The sequence below is a fragment of the Pollicipes pollicipes genome, unplaced genomic scaffold (assembly GCF_011947565.3).
Source record: "Pollicipes pollicipes isolate AB1234 unplaced genomic scaffold, Ppol_2.1 Scaffold_2555;HRSCAF=2994_pilon_pilon_pilon, whole genome shotgun sequence".
Taxonomy (NCBI): Eukaryota; Metazoa; Arthropoda; class Thecostraca; order Pollicipedomorpha; family Pollicipedidae; genus Pollicipes; species Pollicipes pollicipes.
The window spans coordinates 24,085,798-24,099,116 of record NW_023596136.1 but is presented as its reverse complement, the minus strand read 5'-3'; positions in this window follow the sequence as shown (position 1 = coordinate 24,099,116).

Genomic DNA, 13,319 nt, shown 5'->3' with positions numbered 1-13,319 from the left:
GGAGGATCTCCACTAGAAAAGGAACTGAGCAACTGCCAACAAATAACATCATCTTGACATTCAGTCGCCCGGATCTTCCTTCTGAAATACGCGTTGGATACGCACGTGTCAAGGTGCGTCTTTTCATCCCAAACCCCATGCGATGCTTCAACTGCCAGCGATTTGGTCATACCAAACAGTACTGCCGCAACAAGCCTGCCTGTGGGAAATGTGCTTCCTCCGAGCACACAACGGAATTTTGCGATTCAGAGAGAGCGTGTTGTGTGAGTTGTGACAAAGACCAGGCCCCGCACACGACCTACGACCGCACGTGCCCAGCGTACGTGAAGGAGAAAGAAATTATCGCCATTAAGACCACTCGCAATATCTCTTTCCGCGAGGCCAGAACAATGTACGAGGAGAGCCACCCTCGAACATCATACGCCGAAAAGGCTAAGATCTCCACCGCACGTCCGACCTCCACTGATCAGATGACCGCTGCTCAGTTTGTAGCGCTCTTGAAGTCCTTTGGTCTCTCGGTTGTGTCGACGAACCAGGCGCTGGACTCCAGTCTGGCAGCCCTGGCTCCCCATTCCTCGCTGGAACGGTCGAAGGATACCGTGCTGCCAACATCCTCGCCCCCGCAGGGGTTTCGCCGTCGGTGGCAGGGGACGGTGGTTGGACGGTGGTTCGGCGTGACCGGGGTAACCAGGCGCTGTCGGCTGCCCCCCTGTCTGCCAGCCCGACGACTAACACAACCTTGGCGAGCGCGAGCTCGCGAACGGCAGAGACGCTGGAGCGTCACGAGGCAGACGGCGCGCCCGTGAGGCAAAGCGGGCACGCCTGGCAGACCAGGAGCGTGCCAAGGCAGCCAGCCAGCTGTCTGGAGCGGACCAGGTGACCGCTTCAACGGGGGAGACCCTTCCGCCGCCCCGAAGGCGTGTGGAGGCTCCCGCAGGCCCCTCCGACCCGCAGAGAGACCCGCCTATGGGTCCTCCGCCACCACCGCCACCTAGGACCACGACGTCGCCGGCGCCGGCCCCGTTTAGGATGGGGCGCCCGGAAAAGCGTGGTCCGCCAGGTCCGATTTCGCCAACGGATGGCGGTAGTCCCCGAATGCGTCCCAGGATCCGCCCGGTCTCTGTGGGAAACGGTTCTGAAGACAGGACCAACAGCCATCGGCCGGGCTCCAGCGCTGCTGAGTTCTTTTAAAATATCACATTGCTTTTAAAGCCCCCTCATTCAGTCGGTCTTACAGTGGAACTGTAGAGGTGTAAGGTCAAGCACCCAGGACTTGCAGGCAATTTTAACCGCGCACTGCACGGTAGCCGTATGTCTCCAAGAGACCAAGTTGGCGCCTGATGCGGCCTTTGGCCTGAAAGGGTACACTACCTTCCGCACTGACATGCCAACAGACACCGTTGCGTACGGTGGCGTTCTGCTGGCTGTACACTAAAGCGTACCTACACGGCGCCTGGTGTTAAGAACAGACCTGCAAGCTGTCGCAGCATCGGTGAATTTCAACCACCGTACCATAACTGTCTGCTCTCTCTACTTACCACCTGGGGTTTCATTTCCATCTGGAGGACTAGGAGAGTTAGTCTCTCAGCTTCCTCCCCCTCTACTCGTTTTAGGCGATTTTAATGCACATCATACTGTGTGGGGGTGTGCTTCCACGAGCACTCATGGCAGGCTATGCGAAGCTTTCGTGCGTGACGAAGGCTTGTGTGTATTAAATACAGGAGCGAGAACTCATTTTACACTGCCATCAGGACGATCGTCAGTACTAGACCTGAGCATTTGTAGTCCGCAGTTGGTAGCACATTTCACCTGGGATGCTTCAGAAGACCCTTTCGGAAGTGACCATTTCCCGGTCTGGGTTCGGTACCGCGATGGTACTGTTCTTGGTACGCGACCTCAGCGTTGGAACTTCAAGAAGGCGAACTGGGGCGGATTTGGTACCCGCCTAGAGGACCGCGGGACGACGGCCGACCTAGGCCGACCGCGGAGGAATTTACGTCTCGTGTTCTGGAAGCGGCAAGCGAATACATTCCGCGCACCTCCGGATGCCCTCGTCGCATCCCTGTACTTTGGTGGAACGACGAGTGAGCTTTCAGGGCTTTTGATCGTCACAGCAATACATTAAACCTTTTAGCTTTCATGCAAGCACGCGCGGCCGCACGTCGCACTATTCGAGAAGCGAAACGTGCATCTTGGCGCAGCTATGTCAACTCACTAAATCGCCACACGCCGACATCGCATGTATGGGGCCGCATTAAAAGAATACCTGGATTGCACCCACCAATCTCACTTCCCGTACTGCGAGTGGGAAATCAAGACATCACTCACTCAAGTGATGTCGCGGAAGCCATTGGGGAAGCCTTGTCACTTGCGATCCACGGTTTTTGCGACACAGGGCTAGATGTGAAACTTCGCAAGTTAATTTTCGTACAGATGACATCCTGACATACAACAAGCATTTCACTATGATGGAACTTGAAGCGGCCATTCGCTCGCTGCGTAGCGTAGCGGAGGGGTCCGACCTCGTCCACAATAATATGGTACGGCATTTTCCTCCCCGTGTACTACGAGCACTGCTGGCACTTTTCAACCGCATATGGGAGTCAGGTAACTTCCCGCCAACCTGGCGAGAGGCCATAGTAGTGCCTATTTTAAAGCCTGGGAAAACTGGAACGAACGCCCTTGACTATCGCCCGATCGCCCTCACATCTTCGCTTTGTAAGCTCATGGAAAGAATGGTGAATGTGCGGCTCTCGTGGACTTTAGAACGCCAAAACTTTTTCACAAATGCTCAGTGCGGATTTCGCAAGAACAGGAGCACCATTGACCACATCTTAACTCTTGATACCGCAGTGCGAGCCAGATTTAGTAGCAAGCGTCATACCGGCGCCATCTTTTTTGACATAGAAAAAGCTTATGACACCAATTGGAGACATGCAATTTTGATTAAATTACTTGATTGTGGCATCCGCGGTCACATGGGAAAGTTTTTACAAAACTTTCTGACTGACAGATTCTTTCGGGTGCGTGTTGGTTCTCATCACTCCGACAGGTATCCGCAGGACAATGGTGTGCCTCAGCGCAGCGTATTAAGTGTCATTCTTTTCGCAGTGATGATTAACGACGTAGGGGACACGCTTCCACATGGGATCAGCCGTTCTCTGTTTGTAGACGACTTCGCTATTTGGTGTATCTCATCGACCACTCGCGCGTTGGAGCGACAGCTGCAGCTGGCTGTCACACGTCTGGAGAAGTGGAGTGTGCCCAACGGTTTCCGGTTTTCTACATCAAAGACAACCTCAGTTCATTTCTGTCGTCGTCGGCGTCACTGTCCTGAAATGGAAATCAGGCTGTATGGGCAACGCGTCGCCACTGACAACACCGCGAAATTTCTCGGTATACTGACCAACGCCGAACATACCGTGAACACATAAGAAATCTCCGCGACAAATGTTTAAAATATATTACCATCCTAAGGTGCGTGGGACGTACATCATACGGTGCTGATGGGAGGGCACTCTTACTCCTATATCGTTCCCTGATTCGTTCAAAACTTGACTACGGCTGTTTTATCTATGACGGTTCATCAGACCTGATTAAACGTACTTTGAACACGGTGCATCACGCCGCATTACGTATCGCTACAGGACTTTTCGGACATCACCCATAGATAGTCTTCTGGTGGAGGCTCACGAGCCCCCACTAGCATTGCGAAGGCAGATGCTGGGACTGCGCTACACGTGTAAGCTGGCGCAGTTCCCAGATCATCCCACCCACAAAGCGGTGTTTTCGCGAAGCTTACGAAGGTTTTTTCTTCGTCAACGGTCTCCACAAACTTCCCCCTTTTGTGTACGAATGAGAGAACTTTTAGATGCGAGCGGCCTGAACCTACGACGTGTCATCAGACCTAAACCCATGAAGACTGCTCCTTGGAAGCTAGCATCGCCAAGAGTGGATGCTTCGTTATCAAACATGCAAAAGCAACGCGTTCTCGTGCCGGAACTTAAAGGGGCAGCCTTAGAACACATAGTAACTTTTGACGGGTACATGACGACTTATACGGATGGTTCAAAGACGGACGCAGGTGTAGGATGCGCTTTTGTGTGTGGATCCACAACACGGTCATTCACACTGCCCTTACACGCGTCGGTCTTCATCTCCGAGCTTATAGCCATCAGCAAAGCTCTCTGTTTTATTGAAGTGGACGATAGCAATTTGCATTTAATTCTTTCCGACTCCTTGAGCAGCCTCCTGGCTGTTGGTGGCTTCTCCCCGTCGAATCCACTGGTCCAGGGCATCCAATCGCGTCTTAGCTCACTGGATCGAGCAGGAAAAACGGTCGTTCTATGCTGGATCCCAAGTCACGTGGGGATATGTGGAAATGATCTTGCTGACGCGGCAGCAAAGCGCGCTACGACAGGGACTAGAACTCCTATAGCACCACTACCTGCTCAAGACATGTACCCCGCAGTGTCGTTGTTTATGCAGAAGCGATGGCAGTTCCACTGGAACTCGCTGAGCGCCAACAAGTTGCGGTCCGTGAAACCCCGTATTGGACTATGGCAGTCGTGCTTTCGGGACAATAGGGTGGAAGAAGCTGCCCTTTGCCGGTTACGCATAGGTCACACATATGCCACGCACCGTCACCTGCTATTGGCTGGCGACAGACCATGCTGCGGTCGATGCTCTGATCCGCTGACCGTGCATCACGTACTGGTCGCTTGCCGCCACCTTACTGCAACGAGAGCGCAGTTTTTGGGACACCGCGTCCAGAGTCGCTATGTGACTTTTTAGGGGATTCTTCGAACGCCGTCGAATTTGGTAAAGTGCTCCAGATTCTTCGCGCTATAGATTTCCCAGTAATCTTTTCATCATGATGCTAGGGCTGATTATCAAGGCTTTATAGGGTGAACTGATTGATGCACTTTTCCGATTGACGCCTCTCCATAAATTGATAGTTATGGGCGCTACATGACCTACAGCAGTCGATGCGCCCTAAAACCCCAAATCATCATCATCATCACTCCCGTTTCAAGAGGATTTGCAGCACGCCCAACACACTGGGCTTGCCGTAGCCGCACTTGGTACCCCTACATCCATTGTCAAAGACTTAACGAAACGATGAAATGAGCTGAACATACTGAAAACTACTATCATATTCAAATTACATACCCGTATCTTAGTCATATTTCCTCAGGTCATATGCGTTCACTGTAGTTTGTCTTACCCAATAACAGCAATCGGTTGCCTTGGTCGATCATCTTATCATTCGCAGCCCACGGACAGAGCATAACTTGTTGCGCGCGACTTAGTCTTTTGGGATGGGGTCAGCGTGGAGTCAAGCTAGGAGCAAACAAACATGGAAGGACGCGGGCGTCGTTTTTTCCTGTTTTGCACGCTTTGACTTCAGTCATTAGCAAATTGAGAAATATCGTTTCACGTAAAATCGTTGCCGATACCCAACGCAGCAATAGCGTGACGTTTAACACGCGTGCGGGTGGCTGGCTAGATACCCTTCGCTCGGGTGGGGGGCGGGAGTCAATCTGACCTCCCTAAGATCTCGAGAACTAAGAAAGCAAGAAACACCAAATTTACAGGGTGCCTTGACCTGTACGTGAACTCACTTAGGTCAAAGTTTGAACTTCATAGGTCATGACCTCCAGGTCAGATAAGGTCAAACAAGGCCAAATTCCAGGTTGGTCTCCGAAATGCCTCCAGAACCTAGGCAACCGTTTTTAAGCAAAATGTCATAAGCCCATTTGAGGTCAGCGACCTTTTTTGACCTTTTGAATGTCATGGTGACCCGAATCATACAAGATTGCTTTCAGTTTTGCATTTTACTAAGCGACATAGATTACGCCTGGCAGTATGTTCCTAAAACAAAATGTCGACCCGAAAACGAAAAAATGACATGTTGGGTCAATGGCCTGTTCTGACCTCTAAGAAGTCAATGGAAGATGCATAATGCGGTTTCTGCTGTCAATAAATTCGAAATGAGCACCAGGAACTATCCCATACAGCAAGCTCCAGAGTAACAAAACAGGTTGGTTTTGGCCTTGGTGTGACCTTCATACCTGATCTTAGGTCAATGTTATCTGCTCATTCAACTGTTGTGTTGCCTAAGAAAGCATCTCAGGGCTATATGGCTTCGTCTAACACTCCGTGTTGGATCAGATTGAAAGATTCCCTAGAAATAGCCTTCGCTGAAGCCATGACGTAAATTTGACCTGCCATATGTCAGCGACCTTACAAGATTCATCTAAATTTTTGATGCCAAACAATCCGCTATTCAATTGTCCACAACTGTGCAAAATCTGGAAACCATTCTGGAAAAATCTTTGGAGGCGGGGGTCAATTTGATCCCCCCTCCCCCCACCCGAGCGCGTGTTAATGAACTCAAGACTGGTTTTACTGGACCCCAAATTCTATACGTAAGAGGTTCTGAAGCGTAAAAGGAAGAAAGCGCGTCAAGATTGATGAAGCGGATGGCGAATACAAGCTCACGATTCTCCCAATTCATTGAGCTTATGTACCGCAAACCAGCTCAGTGACATATACTTGGCTCCGCTGTTCAGATGGTGAATCAGCAGTGCCTTTAAGCGCGGCACGAGCGTTGTGTTTTGCGTGACGTTTGGCAGGCAGTTGAATACATTCGCAGTCGACGTTTGCTTTTTTATTTCCTATTTACTTGCAACCAGGAACGCGGGTCCCTATTCAGTCACAGGGGTAACCCCCCCCCCCCCCCCGCCGTAACTTGGGCTGCAGCCTGCAGATTTGTGAAAAAGCGAGCCAGATTAGGAGAGAAACCATGTTGTTGGCATACTATCACGATACCCTTCGTTGTATTTTCAGCGCTCAGCCAACAGATTTATTTTGGTAAACCACGCCCATTTAAAGCGTACCTGAATGAAGAGACGAATTGTTTGTAGGCTGGGCCACTGAACGTGTTTCACCAGAGAGTACTATCTGGATTCAGCTGATGAGACAGCCCCCACCCCCTTTCGGCATGTCAAGTTCAGAATGAGTCCCGTTTGCATGAGCGTGTGAAAGAATTTGCAATTGGGGGAGGGAGGGGAATCAGCCAAATAAAATCACGAACAATATAGGCTGGCGTGCCAGGAGCTGGAGATCTATCTGCGCGCCTACCTGGAGCAGACATCAAATCAGTCCGCCTTACACACCAGTCATCAATTCCTTCAAAAATGAGAAGCATCATCAACACATGCAGTTGATAACGGAACCAAATACTGCGGATAATTTTGTCAATAGCCCACAATACCAAACAGCAAGCACTCCGACAACTGCTCTCCGCGATTACCGTACAGCTACTGCCGAGTAACCAGCTATCTCCGATGCCACGAGCGAAGGATCGAGGTTTTGAATTCTTGAATGCGCCTGCTGCCAAGGACGTGTTGACGCGGGAAAGTTTGTGCACTGAAACAAAACGTTGTCCACATCCATGCACAGTAGTTTAACTGGGCAGCACTGCACCGCGTAACGTCACACGGCTGAGGCGGGAGAAATCGGCTCCGGTAGCCCTCTATCGGGTAATATCCTAACCATTAGGTGAAGAGTTGCGGGGAAGTGGACGGTATCCCAGCCCGTGGATCTCACCTATGTCCATGTCCATGTCCATGTCCATATATTTCGTAGCTTTCCACAAGATCCAGCAGTGGCTTTTTTAGAAGTTACATGTCATCACTGATAAAAACGGGAATAAAAGAGACAATGTGAAACCTAGTAAAAATATCCTAGCACATCACACATCGGTCAAGGGATCATCTCGGTGAATCACACTATTGCATTCACATTGTGGCATCACACACAATCGAACCCACACACGCACCCACTCATGTGCCAACATTCGCCTCACTCAGTAGCAACTCCACAAATTGGCGCATAGAGCGGCCTAGACTATGAACATTGCGCAAGTCGGGTGGCAGGCAGTTAAACAAATCCGATACTCTGTACCTAAATCGGCGAGTGCCAGAGCTGTTCACCGCTCGGGGGCACCTCAGCTGGTTAGCCTGTCGCGTTTCATGAGTGTGCTCAGCACGTGTGAACATCGCGGCTATATTTGGTGGCTGACCCGTGAGTAAGACTTTTGAGCAGGCACATATGATGTCTGACGAGCTGATCAGCACTAAGCCATCGTAGATCCCTGACAGCATCCGATATATGGCCACACCTTCTCCTTCCGCTCACAACCCGCGCACGGAAGTTCACGAGTTTTTGCACGCGATGGAGCTGGGTGGCTGCGTGAGTATCATACAGTGCTATACAGTATCTAATGGAGAAAAGAACTAGAGCTCTGACAATGCGAACGAGGGTGTCTCTTGGGAGTACATGCTTGGCATGGGACAGGGCCATCAGAGCGCCCGTCGACCTGGCAACAAGGTGATCAATGTGCGGTTCAAATGTGAAATTTCTGTCCATCGCCACACCAAGGTTTTTGACAGTACTGCTTTCAGTGATGACAGCTGACCCGAACTTGACATGTACAGGAGGCATGTTACGCAGCATAACCTTTGTCCCGAAAACCATTAACCGTGTTTTTGTTGTATTGACTTTCATAGAGTGGTTGTTAAACCAGTCCAATACAATAGACAAGGTTGCGACAAGATGTTGCATTGCACGTTGCTTTCCAGTAACCAAAATCTGTGTGTCATCGGCATATTATATCACAGTAGCGCCCTCTGAATATAACGCTAGATCGTTCGAGAAAATGGAATGTAGGAGCGGCCGAGGGCGGTGCCCTGAAATACCCTCATCCCATTCGGAAGACTACGAGAGAGCTCAGTATGCCCTGAAAGATATCTGACCTGAACCTGCTGGGTATGCCCGGTAAGGCAGTTTTCAAACCATTTCGTGTCAATATTGTATATCTTAAGCTTCGATAAGAGAAGCTGATGATCCACGTCAAAGCATTTTGACAGATCTACCAAAACAGGCAGAGCGATCTCACCAGCATCCATCCCGGTGAGTATGTTATCAGTCACTACAGTAAGAGCGGTCTCTGTTGAACAATTCGTACGATATCCGTGTTGTATATGCGAAAATACATCATGCTCGTTAAAAGATGAACTAAGTCGATGATGAACAATACGCTCGACTATCTTTGCTATCGCTGGCACTGCGGAGATCGGCCTCAATTTGGTAGGATCGTTCAAGTCACTGGTTTTCGGGAGCGCTGTGATAAGAGCGTGTTTCCAGGCGCTGGGCACGATTCCGTCAATGAGACCGCTATTGATGACGTCAAGTAGGGGACAGCCGACACCACGAAAATACTTCTGTAAGAGCTGCGTACTAAGATCATCTAGCCCACAGGTTGTCGTCGGGTTCATCGTAGACATAGCTGCAAGCAGCTCATCGCATGACACAGGACGCACCTTAAATGAGCAGGTCATAACTCGGGGGGGGGGGGGAGCCTGACTGGCAAAGCCGTGCCTCGGTTCGACACGCTGGCGGCAGTCGTAGGCCCTACCTTCACAAAGTAGCCATTCAGAGTATCAGGATGAATGTTAGGTGTGGCCGACGTAGCCTGTTTACTGCCAGTGATCAATTTAACGCACCGCCACATGTCGGAGTGACCTGCCTTAGAAATCTGCTTCCTAATATGATCGCGACAGTCCCGTCTAATAGCTGCCCGTGTCTGCCTATTGAGTGCCTTGTACTCAGCACGCGAACAGCACGCTAGAGCGACGCGGCAACGAACCATCAACACACGCATATAAGCTGAGACAGGCGGGGCGGATTGATGGTGCAGTTTAATGCGCCGGGCGGGCGCGACCACATTCAAATGGGGTATAACACTCCTAGAAAAGTCCCACTTCTCAGACGTCGTCGCACTTCCATAAACGAGAGACCAGTCGGCGTTCCCAGCGTCATTGAAATAATCAAAATCAACTCGATTCCGGCAGCGGGATGTGATGGCATTGGTTTGGCGTTTCTCCTTCGATGCTTTCAGCAATATTTGCGTGAAGTCATGCGGACTATAGTGACAGGCGGTGACACCACAGCGTTGGATGAGGTCCTTGTGATTTGTGATCGTAACATCCAACAGCGAGCCAGCAGGACGGTACGTTGGATAGGAATCGTTACACATATGCGGATTGTAAGACCGTAACAGCTGCATCAATTTCTGATAGCCTGTGCCTGTGCTCGATCCAATCAGGTTGATGTTTAAATCACCGGCGATCACTATTGGGCAGTCCTATGTGGACATTACACATTGTAACTGGTTCTCCAAATCATCGAGATCATCAGACACCTGCCGGGCTGTGTTAGTAGGATGTCGGTACAATGACCCGAAAATAATCTGTTTTGCTTTAGCGGGTCGAACAGGGGTCCAAATTATCTCAAGACTCGATGAACCAACGGCAGTATGAGGCGTTTTCAGAACAGTCACATCAAACGAATCCCGCGCCAGAACTGCGACCCCTCCGTAACCCCTAGGCAGTCTGCTGTCTGCAGGCCGATCGTGTGGGTACAGCCGGTACCCATCAATGTTCAGCAGCCGGGCGGGGACAGACGGCCGCAGCCACGTTTCACTGAGTGCGAGGATATCAAACTGATGCATATCAGCTGGACTGTCACGTAGATCTGGCAGTTTGGGGTTCAAACTTTGCATGTTTAACTGCGCGACGTATAGTTCACCCTCACGGCATTCGCCGGGCGCCCGCCACCTCGCCCCTCCCCTACAGCCCGGCGCCGCGATCGCTTGCCCCGGCGCGCCGGGCGGCTACCACCTGAGTCAGACCCGCGGCCACCAGAGGGCCGGCCCGCGCTCACGCCCGCACTCTAGCCGACCAAGGCAACCCTGAGCTCGCCCCTGGCCGCCGCGGTGACCTGGCGCGGTCCGCACTCAACAGCTGACCCCGCATGGCCCGATGGCACGCGCCGAGCCGGGAGCCAGGGATTTGGGGCCGGCAGGGCGGCCCGCACGATAACCTGGGCGACCGCTGGTAGTTGTCACCTCGGGCCCGTCGCTGCGCAGCCGGCAGGTAGGTGGTCCCGTCTCGGTAGTCACGGTAGTCGGTCACGATTCACGTGATCAGCGAAATGATCCCTTCACCTTCTCACTCGCATACAGACACTCTCACCCTCACACTGCCACGAAAACTGTTTACGAAACATGGTAACCGATCAGCTAAAAGGCCACTGGGGTCGCGAGGTGGGGAAAGACCACGGCGCGTCCGCCACCGGCGCCGCGCTCAGTGGAACTGAGCGCGGCACACGCTGGACTTTGCGAACAATGGACTTTATGAACATTGGACGCCGCGAGCCTGGATTTTATGATTCTCCTCTGTCCAGGGATTTTGGACGGTTTCTGAATGTTGTGAACACTGCATGCTGCGATTCTGGACTTTTTGACCACTGAACTTTATTAGCTCTGGACGTTTCAATACGCATCCGTTGCAACAGGACGGGCGGTGCAGTCAAGCGGCTGGTGAAGGGCAGCGAGAGCTCCGGTTACCACTACAAGACAGGTCATGTCGTCCTGTCACTTGTGGACATCTGGAGCTTCGACATCACGGCTGCTGTTCCGAAATCGTTGCCGTTGCAGAATGAGCCTCGTGGTCAGGACAACACTGGAAGACAGGAGAGGCTCTAGACACCACAGTTATAGGTGACGCGATCAGATGGCTAGTGGAAGGGGGCTGGAACTCTGAACGACAAGGTGCCAGGTTGAGTCACCACCAGAGAACAGCTGGCTGTAGCTGGGGCTACCACAGCGACACGACAAGCCAGAGGATTAGGCTATCTGCGGGCAGCAGTGGGAAGTCATGCATCGCTGTACCACAAGTCTCAGGGTAAAAATAATATCTATAGAGCATTCTAAGCAGTGTCATACGCAAGGGGGAGGGGTACTGAGGACATGTGCTCCTTCATCAAAACCGGATGGGGCCTTCTCGCTATTCAGCAAAGGATTTTGCGTACATCAAATAGGGCCCATTGATGCCTAAAAGGGCCTCCTTACCTAGAATAGGATTTTCGTGATTCAAGAAGTGGCCTCCAAATCTGCTCAAGTGGTTTTGTTAAAGCAAAACACAGCATCTTGATTCAGAAAACTGGGCATACTGATTTGGAAAACAGGGCATCCCATATCATGCAGGAAAGGGATCTCCCATTAAAAAAAATGGACCATCTGAACATAGAGGGTGCATCCCAACCCAGAACAGGGATTCCTTGTGTATAACAGAGCCTGGGAGTCAGCAAACATCCTCATTAACACAACATTGCACCTTCTGATGTAGCGCATGCGCTACTGTATTCACAAAGGTGCCCTCATAATCCAGAAAATGGCTGTCTTGGTGTAGTAAAAGGCATTTTGAAACTCTAACTCACATCAACCTCTGGACCACAATACACAAAAGCACAGTACCAGGATAGGTAATGGAGCATGTTCACCAATAGAGGACAGCTAGAGCTCAGGACCCTCTGCCACATGACATTGCACTATATCTGGTCACTGGTAGATGACAGATGAAACTCAAGATACAGTGGCATACCAGTTCACAGGGTCAGACTACCATTGACAGATGGTGACACTCATAAACCATATCACAAGGCCAGGCTAGCATTGGTGGGTGTTGGTGCCCATAACCCACATCCCAAGGTCAGTCTACCAGTGGTGGATGGTGATGCTCACGAACCACATCACGAGACAGACAGCGTGGTAACACCGCACCAGGCAACAACCAATTAAGATATAGGCCTAGCCTGTCAGGGAACACAGAATGTGCGGCAAATGTAGCTGGGGTTCCTCAGAATGAGATAGATCCAAGAGCTTTCTACCCAGAATGACCGCGGTGATACCAGCGATAACAACCCACAAAGTACGCCGATCCGAATGAATGTGGCCCTCAACCAACGTCCAAGTTTAAAGAAAACGCGGCAAATGTTGTCTTGGTGACTTCGATGTTGGAAGGACTGTAACTTCTCTGATAGAGCGTGCCGGTTCAAGATTTTATATTGATCGTAGTCAGGAAGTCAGTTTCTATCAGTATGCGGAATTTGGAAAGAATTGAAGGAGTCCGACATTTTTATTCGGATTTTTCATCTTGGTGTATCTCCGATAACGGTGCGTACCGGTCCAAATATTTTATGCTCATTATGCTAAGAAAAATGCGCCACACGTATTCTGAAATTTTCAGTCAAGTCTAAAGATTCCGCTCAACATTAAATATGAAACTGAGTCAAGGATGAAGAAAGTGTGATCCATGTCTCACATATGCTATATCTTAGCGGCCTTGGTATTTGAAAGGCTATAATTTGTTTGATACAGCGTGCCGGTCCAAAGTTTTGTGTGTGTCGCA